Source organism: Chiloscyllium plagiosum, unplaced genomic scaffold, assembly GCF_037043375.1.
Source record: "Chiloscyllium plagiosum isolate Xiang-an unplaced genomic scaffold, Cpla_swu_hap1 HiC_scaffold_50, whole genome shotgun sequence".
NCBI classification, from domain to species: domain Eukaryota; kingdom Metazoa; phylum Chordata; class Chondrichthyes; order Orectolobiformes; family Hemiscylliidae; genus Chiloscyllium; species Chiloscyllium plagiosum.
Genome location: NW_028270188.1, coordinates 48,433,252 through 48,451,722, shown reverse-complemented (window position 1 = coordinate 48,451,722; position 18,471 = coordinate 48,433,252). Strand labels below are relative to the sequence as shown.

At 55.6% G+C, this 18,471-nt stretch overlaps 1 protein-coding gene across 3 annotated transcripts in view; it reads right to left on the bottom strand.

The window, feature by feature from the left end:
* dap3 (death associated protein 3) overlaps positions 1 to 18,471 on the bottom strand; it is a 56,848-nt gene that overhangs the window by 34,032 nt on the left and 4,345 nt on the right. The window contains exon 1 of one of the 3 annotated variants that reach the window (XM_043684011.2): positions 6,904 to 7,046. The exons of 1 other annotated variant lie outside the window; for it this stretch is intronic. The gene's annotated coding sequence lies outside the window, so the exon portion shown is untranslated. Of the gene's footprint in view, positions 1 to 6,867; positions 7,047 to 18,471 lie in introns of those variants that run through there. One more of the 3 variants, XM_043684012.2, reaches the window with a different exon arrangement.

Here is an 18,471-nt window from a genome sequence, read left to right as displayed (position 1 = left end):
TATATAGCAAAAATTTGCAGTGTGATATAACTGAAATTATACATTGAAAAATTGATTGTCTGTTAAGCCTTTCATCAGTTAGAATACAGTGATAGTTTCACTTCTTTCATGTGTAAATCACAAAACCTTTTTTTTAAAAGCTGCGATCTCGGGTTAGCTGTTAACAATGGTGATAGCTAGACAATATGTTGAAGGTGTTAACCCCCTGTGTTCTCTGTCTATGACCTAATATTTAGATTGATTCTAATCTAAAAAGTGAGATAACAGAGTTTTACATAAATTCATGCAGTTTTTGAGCTCAGAGTTCTACATGAATGTATGCAGTTTTTGAGCAAAGTGCAATGTAACTCTGCAAGTACAAATTCACCCCACAAAATATATGTGTGCATGTGGGTCTTTGTCTGTGTGTGTGTGTGTGTGTCTGTCTGTCTGGGGTGGGGGTTATGAGTGTGAGAAAGTGTGTGTGTAGTGAGTGCAGAGTGTCTTAAGTCTGTGAGGGGGTGCATGTGTGAGTGTGTGTATCTATAAAGGTGTGTGTGTGTGTGTATAAGAATATATCTCTGTGTGTGTGTGTGTGTGTGTGTGTGTGTGTGGTGCAATGGTGATCACCTTTAATGTGACATGAACCCAAGGTCCCAGTTGAGGCCCTCCCTATGGGTACCGAACTTAGCTATCAGTCTCTGCTCGGCCACTTTCCTCTGCTGCCTGTCCCGAAGACCACCTTGGAGAATGGTCACCCGAAGGTCCGAGGCTGAATGTCCTGGACCACTGAAGTGTTCCCCAACTGGGAGGGAACCCTCCTGTCTGTTGATTGTTGTGCGGTGCCCATTCATCCGTTGTCGTAGCCTTTGCTCAGTTTCCCCAATGTACCATGCCTCCGGGCATCCTTGCCTGCAACGTATAAGATAGACAACGTTGGCTGAGTCACACGAGTACCTGCCATGTACAAGGTGGGAGGTGTTCCCATGCGTAATAGTGGTATCTATGTCCACAATCTGACATGTCTTGCAGCATCCACCGTGACAGGGTTGTATGGAATTGTCCTGAGAGCCGGGCAGTTTGCTACGAACAACGATCTGTTTGAGAAAGGCAAGTAGTGGAGATGTGGGGAAGGTCTTGGTGAGGTGCTCATCCTCATTAATAATGTGTTGCAGGTCACGAAGAACATGGCGTAATTTTTCAGCCCCTGGGAAGTACTGAACGAAGGGTACCCTGTCAGTTGCAGCACGTGTCTGTCTCCTGAGGAGGTCATTACAGTCCCTTGCTGTGGCACGTCGGAACTGGCGGTCGATGAGTTGAGCATCGTATCCCATTCTTGTGAGGGCATCCTTGAGTACTTCCAGGTGTCCGTCGCGTTCCTCCTCATCTGAGCAGATCCGGTGTATGTGTAGGGCTTGTCCATAGGGGATGGCTGTTTAATATGTTTTGGGTGGAAGCTGGAGAAGTGTAGCATTGTGAGGTTGTCTGTGGGTTTGCGGTAGAGTGTGGTGCTGAGGTGTCCGTCCTTGATGGAGATGCATGTGTCCAAGAATGAGACAGACAGTCGAGAGTAGTCCATGGTGAGTTTGATGGTGGGATGAAACTTGTTGATGTCACTGTGTAGTTTTATCAGTGACTCCTCGCCATGGGTCCAGAGGAAGAAAATGTCGTCAATGTACCTGGTGTACATTGTTGGTCGGAGATCCTGCATAGAGAAGAAGTCTTGTTCGAACCGGTGCATAAAAATGTTGGCATATTGGGGTGCAAATTTGGTCCCCATGGCTATTCCGTGTGTCTGGATGAAGAATTGGTTGTCAAAGGTGAAGACGTTATGATCGAGGATAAAGCCGATGAGTTGTAGGATGGTATTTGGAGACTGGCAGTTGTTGGTGTTGAGTACTGAGGCTGTTACCGCGATGCCATCCTTGTGGGGGGCCTGCTGAGCTTTTCTAGCAATTTGTATTTTTGTCTCTGATTGACAGCATCTGCAGTTCTTTTGGTTTTTTATTTACATAGGAGAAGGAGTGGACCATAATCATTGAATCCCTACAGTGTGGAATCAGACCATCTGGCCCAACAGTTCTACACTGACTCTCCAAACAGCATCCCACCAGACCCATCCCTCTCCTCTATCCCTGTACCCTTGCATTTCCCATGGCTAATCCATCTAACTTACATATCATAGAACATAGAACGGTATGGTACAGCACAGAACAGGCCCTTCAGCCCACGATGTTGTGCCGACCCTGATACTCATGTATGCACCCTCAAATTTCTGTGACCATATGTATGTTGAGGAGTCTCTTAAATGTCCCCAATGACCTCGCTGCCACAACTGCTGCTGGCAACGCATTCCGTGCTCTCACAACTCTCTGTGTAAAGAACCCGCCTCTGACATCCCCTCTATACTTTCCTCCAACCAGCTTAAAACTATGACCCCTCGTGTTAGTCATTTCTGCCCTGGGAAATAGTTTCTGGCTATCGACTCTATCTACGCCTCTCATTATCTTGTATCCCTCGATTAGGTCCCCTCTCCTCCTCCTTTTCTCCAATGAAAAAAGTCCGAGCTCAGTCAACCTCTCTTCATAAGATAAGCCCTCCAGTCCAGGCAGCAGCCTGGTGAACCTCCTCTGAACCCTCTCCAAAGTATCCACATCTTTCCTATAATAGGGCGACCAGAACTGGACGCAGTATTCCAAGTGCGGTCTAACCAAAGTTTTATAGAGCTGCAACAAGATCTCACGGCTCTTAAACTCAATCCCCCTGTTAATGAAAGCCAAAACACCATATGCTTTCTTAACAACCCTGTCCACTTGGGTGGCCATTTTAAGGGATCTATGTACTTGCACCCCAAGATCCCTCTGTTCCTCCACACTGCCAAGAATCCTATCCTTAATCCTGTACTCAGCTTTCAAATTCGACCTTCCAAAATGCATCACCTCGCATTTATCCAGGTTGAACTCCATTTGCCACCTCTCAGCCCATCTCTGCATCCTGTCAATGTCCCGCTGCAGCCTACAACAGTTCTCTATACTGTCAACGACACCTCCAACCTTTATGTCATCTGCAAACTTACTGACCCATCCTTCAATCCCCTCATCCAAGTCATTAATAAAAATTACAAACAGTAGAGGCCCAAGGACAGAGCCCTGTTGTACACCACTCACCACTGACTTCCAGGCAGAATATTTTCCTTCTACTACCACTCGCTGCCTTCTGTTGGCCAGCCAATTCTGGATCCAGACAGATGTTCCCCTGAATCCCATTCCTCCTGACCTTGTGAATGAGCCTACCATGGGGAACCTTATCAAATGCCTTGCTAAAGTCCATATACACCACATCCATAGCTCGACTCTCATCAACTTTTCTAGTCACATCCTCAAAGAACTCGATAAGGTTTGTGAGGCATGACCTGCCCCTCACAAAGCCGTGTTGACTGCATTTAATCAAGCCATGCTCTTCCAGATGGTCATAAATCCTATCCCTCAGAATCCTTTCTAACACCTTGCAGACGACAGACGTAAGACTTACTGGTCTGTAATTGCCGGGGATTTCCCTATTTCCTTTCTTGAAGAGAGGAATTACATTTGCCTCTCTCCAGTCCTCAGGTACGACTCCAGTGGAGAGCGAGGATGAAAAGATCTTCGCAAGTGGCGAAGCAATTGCATTTCTCGTTTCCCAAAGCAGCCGAGGACAAATCTGGTCCGGGCCTGGTGACTTGTCAATCTTAATATCTGACAAAATTTTCAGCGCATCAGCTTCCTCTATCTCTATCCATTTCAGCATGCACACCTGCTCTTCAAAGGTTTCATTCACTACAAAGTTTGTTTCTTTCGTAAAAAGCAAAAGATTCATTGAGGGCTCCCCTACCTCCTCAGACTCCACACACAAATTCCCTATGCTATCCCTGATCGGGCCTACTCTTTCTTTGACCATTCTCTTATTCCTCACGTAAGTGTAAAATGCCTTTGTGTTCTCCCTAATCCATTCTGCCAAGCCTTTCTCGTGCCCCCTCCTGGCTGTCCTCAGACCATTTTTAAGCTCCTTCCTTGCCTGCCTGTAATCCTTTAGAGCTGAGCTTGACCCTAGCTTCCTCCACCTTACGTAAGCTATCTTTTTCCTTTTGACGAGAAGCTCCACCGCTCTCGTCATCCAAGGTTCCTTTATCTTACCACTTCTTACCTGTCTCAGAGGGACATATTTATTCATCACTTGCAACAACTGTTCCTTAAACAGTCTCCACATGGCTATAGTGCCTTTACCATGGAACAATTGCTCCCAATCCATGCTTCCTAACTCATGTCTAATCGCATCATAGTTTCCTCTTCCCTAATTAAATATCCTCCCATTTTGCCTAATCCTCTCCTCCCGAGCTATGTAGAATGTGAGGCAGTTGTGGTCACTATCACCAAAATGCTCTCCCACCACAAGATCTGATACCTGCCCTGGCTCATTGCCGAGCACCAAGTCTAGAATGGCCTCTCCCCTCGTCGGCCTGTCAACGTACTGAGTTAGGAAACCCTCCTGAACACACCTTACAAAAACCGCTCCATTCAAATCTTCTGCTCGAAGGAGGTTCCAATCAATATTGGGAAAGTTAAAGTCACCCATTACAACAACCCTACTACGTCCACACTTTTCCAAAATCTGCAGAGATATGCTTTCTTCCATCTCCCTGCTGCTACTGGGGGTCCTGTAGTAAACCCCTAAAGAGGTGACTGCTCCCTTGCTGTTCCTAATTTCCACCCATACTGACTCGGTAGGCAGATCTTCCTCGACAATGGAAGCTTGTGTAGCTGTGATACCCTCTCTGATGAGTAGTGCTACATCCCCATTAGTAGTGCTACACCCCCATCCTTGGACACTGTAGGAAAATTTAGCATGAGTCAATAGTATGGTGCTGGAAAAGCACAGCAGGCCAGGCAGCATCTAAGCAGCAGGAGAATCGACATTTTGGGCATAAGCTCTTCATTAGGAAGGTTGATTCTCCCGCTCCTCAGACGCTGCCTGACTTGTTGTGTTTTTCCAGCACCACACTCTCACCTCTGATCTCCAGCAACTGCAGTCCTCACTGTCTACTGGACAATGACTGCATCGTCACATATCAGACTAATGCCATTTACAAGTTTGCTGATGACACCACCATAGTTGGTCGAATCTCAGATGGAGACATGACAAAACAGACTACAGATGGGAGGCGGAAGACCTGGAAAATTGGTGCACTGAGAACAACTCTCAATGCTGGCAAAACCAAGGAACTCATGACTGACTTTCAACGGGATATTCACGCCCCCACCCCCCAACCATTAACAGCACAGAGGTAGAACGAGTGGGAGTGTCAAACTCCTGGGAGTGGGCAACAACAACAAGCTTTCTTGGAGTCTTCATATGGACACACTGGCTACAAAGGCCCAACAACGTCACTTCTTCCTCAGGCAGCTGAAAAAATTTGGCATGACGCGAATACCCTTGTCAACTTTTATATGTGCGCCATCGAGAGCATTCTATCTGGTGTATCAGTATCTGGTATGGTAACTGTACCATTCAAGATCAGAGACAGTTACAGACAGTGGTGAACTCGGCCGGACAATCACAAAGGCCAACTTCCCACCAGGCCCATTGTCAAGGAAAGGCAGCCAGCATTCTCAATGATTCATCCCACCTTGGCAATGTTTTTCTACAAACCTCTATCATCGGGGAGAAGGTACAGAAGCCAGAACACACACACCAGCCGGTTTCATAACAGTTTCTACGCTGCTGTTGTTAGAGTACTGAATGGACTCTCAAACCCTTGACATTCGCCTGTACCTGTGTTTTTTTTTTGTTTTTGCCATTGTTTATCTATTATTTACTTATCTATGCTATATAACTGTGTGATCTGCCTGTATTGCTCGCAAGACAAAGCTTTTCACTGTGCCTCAGCACACGTAACAATAAATTCAATTCAATTCAATATGGCCAACCCACCTAGTCTGTGCAGCTCTGGACTTTGGGAGCAAATCCGGAGGAAATCCACACAGACATGGGGGAAAATGCGCAAACTCCACATGGACAGTTATAGAGATATACAGCACGGAAACTGTTCAACTTGTCCACATTGACCAGATACCCGCTGTAAATCGAGGCAAAAGTGAGGACTGCAAATGCTGGAAATCAGACTCTCGATGAGAATAGCACTGGAAAAGCACAGCAAGTCAGGCAGCATCCAAGGAGCAAGAAAATCGATGTTTCGGGCAAAAGCCTTTCATCAGATGTAAATCTAGTCCAATTTGCCAGCATTTGGCCATATCCCTCTGAACCCTCATCCAAAGGTGGAATGCAACCCACGTCCCTGGCGTTATGAGAGAGCAGTATTAACCACTGATCCACCGTGCCAACCATACATTTCCTCTCCCTTGCCCTGCAATTCTCCATTGGGGCAACTGCCGCCAAGGTGTGGTGGGGAAAGACCACCGTGTAACGTCTGCCTGCCAAAGAAAAAACACGGGGCCCACTCAGTAAGTGGGCTCCGCTGAAGCCTCAGCTAAATATATGGATGGTAAACGTACAAATCTGTATATACAAATGATTAATTCCGATCTCTGTATGTAAAAAGAAAATGCAAGGTGCGCCTATGAATGGCACCACCAATTGTACAGATCATCAAAATATTTTATGAATAAAGTATATTTTTGAAAATAACAAAACCTCTGCAATTGTCCAGACTGTGGCTGATGTGCACAGGCCTCAACTCCTCTTTTGTGCTAGGTCGTCGCCCCTCTGATATTTAAGTGATCTATCTCCCGCTCTTTTCCTCCATAGCATTCTGAGCTGACATGCCCTTTCCTTCGCGGCCACTATCTCCCTAACCTACATCTACCCTCCTCACATCTATCCAACAGACTGCACCTCAAGTCAGCAGCAGGTACGCGGGCACAGGCTCACCAGACACCACACTCCCCACCACCTTTCCTTCGGACACCGGAGAAACTCAGGCCGAGGGGGGGGGGGGGGGGGTAGGTACGGCGACCATCCACGTTTCCAGTCCGACGCGGAAAGTCCTCACGCTCCCACCGCCCTGGGCGCCGCCATCTTGTCCGGGTGACCTCTCACCTCTCACCCGGTCAAAAGTCACGGCCCGGAGCAGCGGAGACGACGAGCTGGTTTTTATTTTTTTTTAAATTAAGTAAACGCGCGTCTGTTTGTGTAAAACAAAAGCTCTAAGCTGAAAAGTGAAGGTGGAGGGAGAAGAAATATGATGGCGTTCGGGCCCTGCTCTCTCTCGGTGTCAATAAGGAAAGGTCATGGGTCAAAGCCTCCACTCAGGGCCTACGGTAGAGACCAGGGATCCTGTTATGGAACTTTAACCGCACAGGAGGAGACCATTCGGCCCACTGTCCTTGTACTGACTCCTGAAAATTACCCAACTTGACCCATTCTCCAGGCCAGCCCTCTGAAAACATTCACCTCTCTTTTAAACCCCTACCTCATTCTTAAAGCACAGAACCCTTCAGCCCAAGTCTGCACCAACGTAACTGCCACTGCAGGTGTGCTAATCCCAATTTCCTGCACTTGACCTGTTTCCTTGAATTATGTATCAAGTGCTTATCCTAATGTTTTTTTTAAAATGTTGCAGCGAATTACTGCAGACACTGGAGTTTGTACTGAAAACAAAATACGCTGGAAACCACAGAAGCTCAGGCAGCATCCAAGGAGAGCAAGCTGACGTTTCAAGTCTAATGACTCTGGCAGCAGCTATGAACAATGCTCTGCACAACTCCAACGTTACATCCTTGCTCTTAAATTCTGTGCCATGAACGATGAAAGGAATTGTCCCATTATGCCTTCTGAACTATCATATTCACGTGCTCTGCCGACTCCAGGAATCAGTGATTACCCCATTATCCCTCTACTCCTCTAAGCTATCCAGTGTCCTGCCATTCATTAAATACTCACTGATCTTGCTGCTTCTTTCCATTGCCTCACAGTTATCAGCTTTAAATACCATCTGCCAACGGTCTGCCCATCTGATCAACCCATCTAAGTCCTCCTGTAACCTACAACTATCTTCTCTGCTATTAAGTATTCTATCAATCTTGGTTTCATCTGCAAAATTGCTTTACAATCCCCCAAATATTTTCACCTACATCATTTATGTCTACAACAAACAATATGGGTCCTAGTACCGATCCTTGTGGTACACTGCTGGACACTGGCCACCAGCCTTCTGCCACTACCCTTTCTGTCCTATTACTAAGCTAGTTTCTGATCCATCTCACCAAGTTTCACTGAATTCCACGTTCTTTAACTTTCTCAATCAGTCTCCCATTGTGGGACCTTGCTTAAATCCATATAAACTACATCAACTGGAATTTCCTCATCTACACATTTGATCACATTTTCAAAAAAAAGATGAATAAACTTGTTCGGCATGACCTCCCTTTGACAAAGCCATTCTGACTATGCCTAATTAATCCAACTTGTTTTCAACTGGCTATTAGTTCACTCCTTAAGAATTTTCTCTAATATTTAGTTTCCCTACCATTGATGAGACTCACTGGTGTGTAATTCCCTGGTTCATCTCTACTGCCCTTCTTAAGATTAGCCATCCTCCAGTCCTCTGGCACTTCCCCCATGGCCAGAGAGGAATTAAAGCTTTGTGTCAGAGCCCCTGCAATTTCCTGCCTTGCCTCCCACAACAGCCTGGGATGCAATTCATCCAGGTCAGGAGATTTGTTGATTCTCAAGCCCAACAGAACCTCCAATATCTCTCCATTTCTTTTGTCAAACTGTGCAAGTTCCTCACAGTCCCTTTTCCTGAATTCCATACCAATGTTTTCTTTTTCCAGGGTGAAGCCTAAAGAGAAGCGTTCATTCAATACCCTTCCACTATCCTACAGCTTCACACACTGGTTATCCCTTGGTCCCTAATGGTTAACCTCTTCCCTTAAATGTATTTATAAATGGAATAAAACGAAGAACTATGAATGCAGGAGATCTGTAATACAAACTGAAAATGCTGGCAAAACTCTAAAGATCTGGCAGCAACCACAGGAAGAAATTAGAGTTAATGTTTCCAGTTCAGTGACCCTTCATCAGAACTGTTAGCAGCTAGGAAAGGTGATATTTATGCTGAAGAGGAGGTTGGCCTGGGGGTGGTGGTGAGTGTGCGCAGATTAGGTGGAGATGGAACTCAGAGAGAGAGAGATATGAAAGGAACAGGTCAGGTTTATAGATAGCAGATAAGTGATAAGAGCTAAACGTGGAACAGACTGGATGAGCAGGACTGGAAGCAACCCATATAATGTGATAATAGGCCTAAAAGTAGTAGGTGAGAATGGGTGACTGTGCTAAAAGCAACCCATGTCATAAGCAACACCATGACAGGTTTGGGGTGAGTTTAAAAAAAAGGAAGGTTCTAAAGTTATTGAACTCAATGTTGAGTCCTAGAGGCTGCAGAATCTCCAAGTGGGGAATGAAATACTGTTCTTGCAGTTTATTCATTTACAGGATAAGAGCATCACTGGCTAGGCCAGAAGTTAAGTCAACCACATTGCTGTGGGGCAAAAATAGAACATGCTGAAAAGGCTTAGCAGGTCTGACAAAATCTCTGGAGAGAATCAGGGTCAATGTTTCAGGTCAAATGGCTCTTCCTAAGAACATTGCTGTGGTTGTGGAGTTTCATATAGGCCAGATCAGGCAAGGGCATTCTCTGAAGGAAGTTTTTCCGACAATCAACAATGGTTTTACGGTCATTGTTAGAGCCTTAATTCTGGATTTCTACTGAATTTAAATTCCGCCATCTGCTGTGGCGGGATTTGAACCCAGCTCTCTGGGTTATATATTAAATATATATTGCCTGGATCTCTGAGTTAACAAATACAGACATTGCTGGAAAAACTCAGCACGTCTAGCAGCATCTGTGAAAAGAAGTCAGAGTTAATGTTTCAGGTCCAGTGACCCCTCGTCAGAACAAATCTCTGAATTAACATTCCATCAACAATACCACTTGGCCATCTACTACCCAATAAGTTTGCGCTGAGACCCACTGGAACACTGCAGCAGGTCCGAAACAGAAATGTTGGTGAGGCCCCAATAGAATCCACCTCCAAGCACATTGCCAGGCAGTGTGTTCCAACTCCCTTGAGCTTAAAGAGGTTTCTCCCCAGTTCCCTCCCATTCTCTTGCTGGTCATCTGGAAATCATGAAGCCTAGTTTTGCTGACACACCAAACAGAAATATCCTTCTTTCAAATTTGAAAAGATTTACAAGGATGTTGCCAAGGTTGGCGGGTTTGAGCTATTGGGAGAGGCTAAATAGGCTGGGGCTGTTTTTGCTGGAGCATCGAAGGCTGATCTTATAGAGTTTTGTAAATTCATGAGGGGCATAGATAGTGTGAATAGCCAAGATCTTTTCCCACCAGGATTGGGAAGGCCAAAACTAGAGGGCAGAGGTTTAAGGTGAGAGGTGTGAGATTTAAAACTGACCTAAGGAGCAAATATTTCACACAAGTGTGTATGGAATGAGCTGCCAGAGGAAGTGGTGGAGTAGACAAGCAGGAGACTGGAAGAACACAGCAAGCCAAGCAGCATCAGAAGGTGGATAAGTCAACATTTCAGAAGTAACCCTTCTTCAGGGATGGAGGTGGGGATAGGGGAAGCTTCAGATAAGTAGGAGGTGGGTAATACCTACACTTCCATTCCTGAAGAAGGGTTATACCCGAAACAGTGATTTCTCCACGTCATGGTGCTGCCAGCCTCCTGTGTGTCGACTTTGGATTCCAGCATTTGCAGTTTTTTTTGTCTCTATAGAGGAAGTGCTGGGGGTGAGTACAATTACAATATTTAAAGGCATCTGGATGGGTATATAAATAAGAAGGGTTGAGAGGGATATGGGCCAAATGCTGGCAAACAGGATTACATTAATTTAGGATATCTGGTCAGCTTGGGGGGGCGAAGAGAGAGGGGGGGGGCGAAGAGAGAGGGGGGGGCGAAGAGAGAGGGGGGGGCGAAGAGAGAGGGGGGGGCGAAGAGAGAGGGGGGGGGCGAAGAGAGAGGGGGGGGCGAAGAGAGAGGGGGGGGCGAAGAGAGAGGGGGGGCGAAGAGAGAGGGGGGGGGCGAAGAGAGAGGGGGGGGCGAAGAGAGAGGGGGGGGCGAAGAGAGAGGGGGGGGCGAAGAGAGAGGGGGGGGCGAAGAGAGAGGGGGGCGAAGAGAGAGGGGGGGGCGAAGAGAGAGGGGGGGGCGAAGAGAGAGGGGGGGGCGAAGAGAGAGGGGGGGGCGAAGAGAGAGGGGGGGGGCGAAGAGAGAGGGGGGGGCGAAGAGAGAGGGGGGGGCGAAGAGAGAGGGGGGGGCGAAGAGAGAGGGGGGGGCGAAGAGAGAGGGGGGGGCGAAGAGAGAGGGGGGGGCGAAGAGAGAGGGGGGGGCGAAGAGAGAGGGGGGGGCGAAGAGAGAGGGGGGGGCGAAGAGAGAGGGGGGGGCGAAGAGAGAGGGGGGGGCGAGAGAGAGAGGGGGGGCGAAGAGAGAGGGGGGGGCGAAGAGAGAGGGGGGGGCGAAGAGAGAGGGGGGGCGAAGAGAGGGGGGGGGCGAAGAGAGAGGGGGGGGGCGAAGAGAGAGGGGGGGGCGAAGAGAGAGGGGGGGGCGAAGAGAGAGGGGGGGGCGAAGAGAGAGGGGGGGGCGAAGAGAGAGGGGGGGGCGAAGAGAGAGGGGGGGGCGAAGAGAGAGGGGGGGGCGAAGAGAGAGGGGGGGGCGAAGAGAGAGGGGGGGGCGAAGAGAGAGGGGGGGCGAAGAGAGAGGGGGGGGCGAAGAGAGAGGGGGGGGCGAAGAGAGAGGGGGGGGCGAAGAGAGAGGGGGGCGAAGAGAGAGGGGGGGGCGAAGAGAGAGGGGGGGGCGAAGAGAGAGGGGGGGAGCGAAGAGAGAGGGGGGGGCGGAAGAGAGAGGGGGGGGCGAAGAGAGAGGGGGGGGCGAAGAGAGAGGGGGGGCGAAGAGAGAGGGGGGGCGAAGAGAGAGGGGGGGCGAAGAGAGAGGGGGGCGAAGGGGGGGGGGGGCGAAGAGAGAGGGGGGGCGAAGAGAGAGGGGGGGCGAAGAGAGAGGGGGGGCGAAGAGAGGGGGGGGCGAAGAGAGGGGGGGCGAAGAGAGAGGGGGGGGCGAAGAGAGAGGGGGGGCGAAGAGAGAGGGGGGGGCGAAGAGAGAGGGGGGGGCGAAGAGAGGGGGGGGCGAAGAGAGAGGGGGGGGCGAAGAGAGAGGGGGGGCGAAGAGAGAGGGGGGGGCGAAGAGAGAGGGGGGGGCGAAGAGAGAGAGGGGGGGGCGAAGAGAGAGGGGGGGGCGAAGAGAGAGGGGGGGGCGAAGAGAGAGGGGGGGGCGAAGAGAGAGGGGGGGGCGAAGGAGAGAGGGGGGCGAAGAGAGAGGGGGGGGCGAAGAGAGAGGGGGGGGCGAAGAGAGAGGGGGGGGCGAAGAGAGAGGGGGGGGCGAAGAGAGAGGGGGGGCGAAGAGAGAGGGGGGGCGAAGAGAGAGGGGGGGGCGAAGAGAGAGGGGGGGGCGAAGAGAGAGGGGGGGGCGAAGAGAGAGGGGGGGGCGAAGAGAGAGGGGGGGGCGAAGAGAGAGGGGGGGGCGAAGAGAGAGGGGGGGGCGAAGAGAGAGGGGGGGCGAAGAGAGAGGGGGGGGCGAAGAGAGAGGGGGGGCGAAGAGAGAGGGGGGGGCGAAGAGAGAGGGGGGGGCGAAGAGAGAGGGGGGGGCGAAGAGAGAGGGGGGGGCGAAGAGAGAGGGGGGGGCGAAGAGAGAGGGGGGGCGAAGAGAGAGGGGGGGGCGAAGAGAGAGGGGGGGGGCGAAGAGAGAGGGGGGGGCGAAGAGAGAGGGGGGGGCGAAGAGAGAGGGGGGGGCGAAGAGAGAGGGGGGGGCGAAGAGAGAGGGGGGGGCGAAGAGAGAGGGGGGGGCGAAGAGAGAGGGGGGGGCGAAGAGAGAGGGGGGGGGCGAAGAGAGAGGGGGGGCGAAGAGAGAGGGGGGGGCGAAGAGAGGGGGGGGGCGAAGAGAGAGGGGGGGGCGAAGAGAGAGGGGGGGGCGAAGAGAGAGGGGGGGCGAAGAGAGAGGGGGGGCGAAGAGAGAGGGGGGCGAAGAGAGAGGGGGGGGCGAAGAGAGAGGGGGGGGCGAAGAGAGAGGGGGGGCGAAGAGAGGGGGGGCGAAGAGAGAGGGGGGGCGAAGAGAGAGGGGGGGCGAAGAGAGAGGGGGGGGCGAAGAGAGAGGGGGGCGAAGAGAGGGGGGGCGAGAGAGGGGGGGCGAAGAGAGGGGGGGGCGAAGAGAGGGGGGGGCGAAGAGAGGGGGGGGCGAAGAGGGGGGGGGCGAAGAGAGGGGGGGGCGAAGAGAGAGGGGGGCGAAGAGAGAAGGCGAAGAGAGAGGGGGGGGCGAAGAGAGAGGGGGGGCGAAGAGAGAGGGGGGGCGAGAGAGAGAGGGGGGCGAAGAGAGAGGGGGGCGAAGAGAGAGGGGGAGAGGGGGGCGAAGGAGAGAGGGGGGCGAAGAGAGAGGGGGGGGCGAAGAGAGAGGGGGGCGAAGAGAGAGGGGGGCGAAGAGAGAGGGGGGGGCGAAGAGGGGGCGAGGGGGGGGCGAAGAGAGAGGGGGGGGCGAAGAGAGAGGGGGGGGCGAAGAGAGAGGGGGGGCGAAGAGAGAGGGGGGGGCGAAGAGAGAGGGGGGGGCGAAGAGAGAGGGGGGGGCGAAGAGAGAGGGGGGGGCGAAGAGAGGGGGGGGCGAAGAGAGAGGGGGGGCGAAGAGAGAGGGGGGGGGCGAAGAGAGAGGGGGGGGCGAAGAGAGAGGGGGGGCGAAGAGAGAGGGGGGGGCGAAGAGAGAGGGGGGGGCGAAGAGAGAGGGGGGGGCGAAGAGAGATGGGGGGGCGAAGAGAGATGGGGGGGCGAAGAGAGAGGGGGGGGCGAAGAGAGAGGGGGGGCGAAGAGAGGGGGGGCGAAGAGAGGGGGGGGCGAAGAGAGGGGGGGGCGAAGAGAGGGGGGGGCGAAGAGAGGGGGGGGCGAAGAGAGGGGGGGCGAAGAGAGGGGGGGCGAAGAGAGGGGGGGGCGCGAAGAGGGGGGGGGCGAAGGGGGGGGGGCGAAGAGGGGGGGGCGAAGAGGGGGGGGCGAAGAGGGAGGGGCGAAGAGGGGGGGGCGAAGAGGGGGGGGCGAAGAGGGGGGGGCGAAGAGGGGGGGGGCGAAGAGGGGGGGGGGGCGAAGAGAGGGGGAGGCGAAGAGAGGGGGAGGCGAAGAGAGGGGGAGGCGAAGAGAGAGACGGGGGTGAAGAGAGAGACGGGGGTGAAGAGAGAGACGGGGGTGAAGAGAGAGACGGGGGTGAAGAGAGAGACGGGGGTGAAGAGAGAGACAGGGGTGAAGAGAGAGACAGGGGTGAAGAGAGAGACAGGGGTGAAGAGAGAGACAGGGGTGAAGAGAGAGACAGGGGTGGGGTGTGGAGGCAGAAGGGGTGGGGTGTGGAGGCAGAAGGGAAGTGTGTGGAGAGGCGAAGGCAGAGACGGTACATGGAGGGGGGGGAGAGAGAAGGGTGTGGGGAGTGGGGGGGGGGAAGAGAAGGGTGTGGGGAGGGGGGGGAGAGAGAAGGGTGTGGGGAGGGGGGGAGAGAGAAGGGTGTGGGGAGGGGGGGAGAGAGAAGGGTGTGGGGAGGGGGGGAGAGAAGGGTGTGGGGAGGGGGGGAGAGAAGGTGTGGGGAGAGAAGGGTGTGGGGAGAGAAGGGTGTGGGGAGAGAAGGGTGTGGGGAGAGAAGGGTGTGGGGAGAGAAGGGTGTGGGGAGAGAAGGGTGTGGGGAGAGAAGGGTGTGGGGAGAGAAGGGTGTGGGGAGAGAAGGGTGTGGGGAGAGAAGGGTGTGGGGAGAGAAGGGTGTGGGGAGAGAAGGGTGTGGGGAGAGAAGGGTGTGGGGAGAAGGGTGTGGGGAGAGAAGGGTGTGGGGAGAGAAGGGTGTGGGGAGAGAAGGGTGTGGGGAGAGAAGGGTGTGGGGGAGAGAAGGGTGTGGGGAGAGAAGGGTGTGGGGAGAGAAGGGTGTGGGGAGAGAAGGGTGTGGGGAGAGAAGGGTGTGGGGAGAGAAGGGTGTGGGGAGAGAAGGGTGTGGGGAGAGAAGGGTGTGGGGAGAGAAGGGTGTGGGAGAGAAGGGTGTGGGGAGAGAAGGGTGTGGGGAGAGAAGGGTGTGGGGAGAGAAGGGTGTGGGGAGAGAAGGGTGTGGGGAGAGAAGGGTGTGGAGGGGGGGGGAGAGAGAAGGGTGGGGGGAGAGAAGGGTGTGGGGAGGGGGGGAGAGAAGGGTGTGGGGAGGGGGGGAGAGAAGGGTGTGGGGAGGGGGGGAGAGAAGGGTGTGGGGAGGGGGGGGAGAGAAGGGTGTGGGGAGGGGGGGAGAGAAGGGTGTGGGGAGGGGGGGGTGAGAAGGGTGTGGGAGGGGGGAGAGAAGGGTGTGGGGAGGGGGGGAGAGAAGGGTGTGGGGAGGGGGGGGAGAGAAGGGTGTGGGGAGGGGGGGGGGAGAGAAGGGTGTGGGGAGGGGGGGGGAGAGAAGGGTGTGGGGAGGGGGGGGAGAGAAGGGTGTGGGGAGGGGGGGAGAGAAGGGTGTGGGGAGGGGGGGAGAGAAGGGTGTGGGGAGGGGGGGAGAGAAGGGTGTGGGGAGGGGGGGAGAGAAGGGTGTGGGGAGAGAAGGGTGTGGGGAGAGAAGGGTGTGGGGAAGAGAAGGGTGTGGGGAGAGAAGGGTGTGGGGAGAGAAGGGTGTGGGGAGAGAAGGGTGGTGGGGAGAGAAGGGTGGGGGAGAGAAGGGTGGGGGGAGAGAAGGGTGGGGGGAGAGAAGGGTGGGGGGAGAGAAGGGTGGGGGAGAGAAGGGTGGGGGGAGAGAAGGGTGTGGGGAGGGGGGGAGAGAAGGGTGTGGGGAGGGGGGGAGAGAAGGGTGTGGGGAGGGGGGGAGAGAAGGGTGTGGGGAGGGGGGGGAGAGAAGGGTGTGGGGAGGGGGGGGAGAGAAGGGTGTGGGGAGGGGGGGGAGAGAAGGGTGTGGGGAGGGGGGGAGAGAAGGGTGTGGGGAGGGGGGGAGAGAAGGGTGTGGGGAGGGGGGGGTGAGAAGGGTGTGGGGAGGGGGGGAGAGAAGGGTGTGGGGAGGGGGGGAGAGAAGGGTGTGGGGAGGGGGGGGAGAGAAGGGTGTGGGGAGGGGGGGGAGAGAAGGGTGTGGGGAGGGGGGGGAGGGGAAGAAGGGTGTGGGGAGGGGGGGGGAGAGAAGGGTGTGGGGAGGGGGGGGGAGAGAAGGGTGTGGGGAGGGGGGGGAGAGAAGGGTGTGGGGAGGGGGGGAGAGAAGGGTGTGGGGAGAGAAGGGTGTGGGGAGAGAAGGGTGTGGGGAGAGAAGGGTGTGGGGAGAGAAGGGTGTGGGGAGAGAAGGGTGTGGGGAGAGAAGGGTGTGGGGAGAGAAGGGTGTGGGGAGAGAAGGGTGTGGGAGAGAAGGGTGTGGGGAGAGAAGGGTGTGGGGAGAGAAGGGTGTGGGGAGAGAAGGGTGTGGGGGAGAGAAGGGTGTGGGGAGAGAAGGGTGTGGGGAGAGAAGGGTGTGGGGAGAGAAGGGTGTGGGGAGAGAAGGGTGTGGGGAGAGAAGGGTGTGGGGAGAGAAGGGTGTGGGGAGAGAAGGGTGTGGGGAGAGAGGGTGTGGGGAGGGGGGAGAGAAGGGTGGGGGGAGAGGGGGGAGAGAAGGGTGTGGGGAGGGGGAGAGAAGGGTGTGGGGAGGGGGGAGAGAAGGGTGTGGGGAGGGGGGGAGAGAAGGGTGTGGGGAGTGGGGGAGGGAAGGGTGTGGGAGAGAAGGCTGTGGGAGGAAGGCTGTGGGGAGAGAAGGGTGTGGGGAGAGAAGGGTGTGTGGGGAGAGAAGGGTGTGGGGAGAGAAGGGTGTGGGGAGAGAAGGGTGTGGGGAGGGGGGAGAAGGGTGGGGGGAGAGAAGGGTGTGGGGAGGGGGGAGAGAAGGGTGTGGGGAGGGGGGAGAGACGGGTGTGGGGAGGGGGGGGGAGGGAAGGGTGTGGGGAGGGGGGGAGGGAAGGGTGTGGGGAGGGGGGGAGGGAAGGGTGTGGGGAGGGGGGAGGGAAGGGTGTGGGAGGGGGGGAGGGAAGTGTGTGGGGAGGGGGGGGAGGGAAGTGTGTGGGGAGGGGGGAGGGAAGGGTGTGGGGAGGGAAGGGTGTGGGGAGGGGTGGGAGGGAAGGGTGTGGGGAGGGGGGGGAGGGGAGGGGGGGAGGGAAGGATGTGGGGAGGGGGGGAGGGAAGGGTGTGGGGAGGGGGGGAGGGAAGGGTGTGGGGAGGGGGGAGGGAAGGAGGGGGGGAGGGAAGGGTGTGGGGAGGGAGGGGGGGGAGAGAAGGGTGTGGGGAGGGGGGGGAGAGAAGGGTGTGGGGAGGGGGGGAGAGAAGGGTGTGGGGAGGGGGGGAGAGAAGGGTGTGGGGAGGGGGGGGAGAGAAGGGTGTGGGGAGGGGGGGAGAGAAGGGTGTGGGGAGAGAAGGTGTGGGAAGGGGGGAGAGAAGGGGTGTGGGGAGGGGGGGAGGAAGGGTGTGGAGGGGGGGAGAGAAGGGTGTGGGGAGGGGGGGGAGAGAAGGGTGTGGGGAGGGGGGGGGAGAGAAGGGTGTGGGGAGGGGGGGGAGAGAAGGGTGGGGGGGGGGGAGAGAAGGGTGTGGGGAGGGGGGGAGAGAAGGGTGTGGGGGGGGGAGAGAAGGGTGTGGGGAGGGGGGGAGAGAAGGGTGTGGGGAGGGGGGGAGAGAAGGGTGTGGGGAGGGGGGGGGAGAGAAGGGTGTGGGGAGGGGGGGGGAGAGAAGGGTGTGGGGAGGGGGGGGAGAGAAGGGTGTGGGGAGGGGGGGAGAGAAGGGTGTGGGGAGGGGGGGGAGAGAAGGGTGTGGGGAGGGGGGGAGAGAAGGGTGTGGGGAGGGGGGGAGGAAGGGTGTGGGGAGGGGGGGGAGAGAAGGGTGTGGGGAGGGGGGGGAGAGAAGGGTGTGGGGAGGGGGGGGAGAGAAGGGTGTGGGGAGGGGGGGAGAGAAGGGTGTGGGGAGGGGGGGAGAGAAGGGTGTGGGGAGGGGGGGGAGAGAAGGGTGTGGGGAGGGGGGGGAGAGAAGGGTGTGGGGAGGGGGGGGGAGAGAAGGGTGTGGGGAGGGGGGGGGAGAGAAGGGTGTGGGGACGGGGGGGGGAGGGAAGGGTGTGGGGGGGGGAGGGAAGGGTGTGGGGGGGGGGGAGAGAAGGGTGTGGGGAGGGGGGAGATAGAGGTGAAGGGGTAGGAGGGACAGTGTGGAGGGGTATAGGAGAGGGATGCGGGCGGTAAGGGGGAGAGGGAAGGGAGAGGACTGAGTTGGGGGGGGGGTAAAGACAGGTTTGGGGAAGGGTGGTGGGGGTGAGAGTAGATGTGTTGGGGGGGGGGGGGGGGTAATGAAAGGGGTGTTATTGTCGCCCTTCCCCCCACTCCCTCCATCGGTTGCTATGGCCAGGGCGTCGGCGGTTACCAAGAGCGACTTCGCCATTTCCTTTCCCCCAACCCCACCCCACCCCCACCCCCATACCC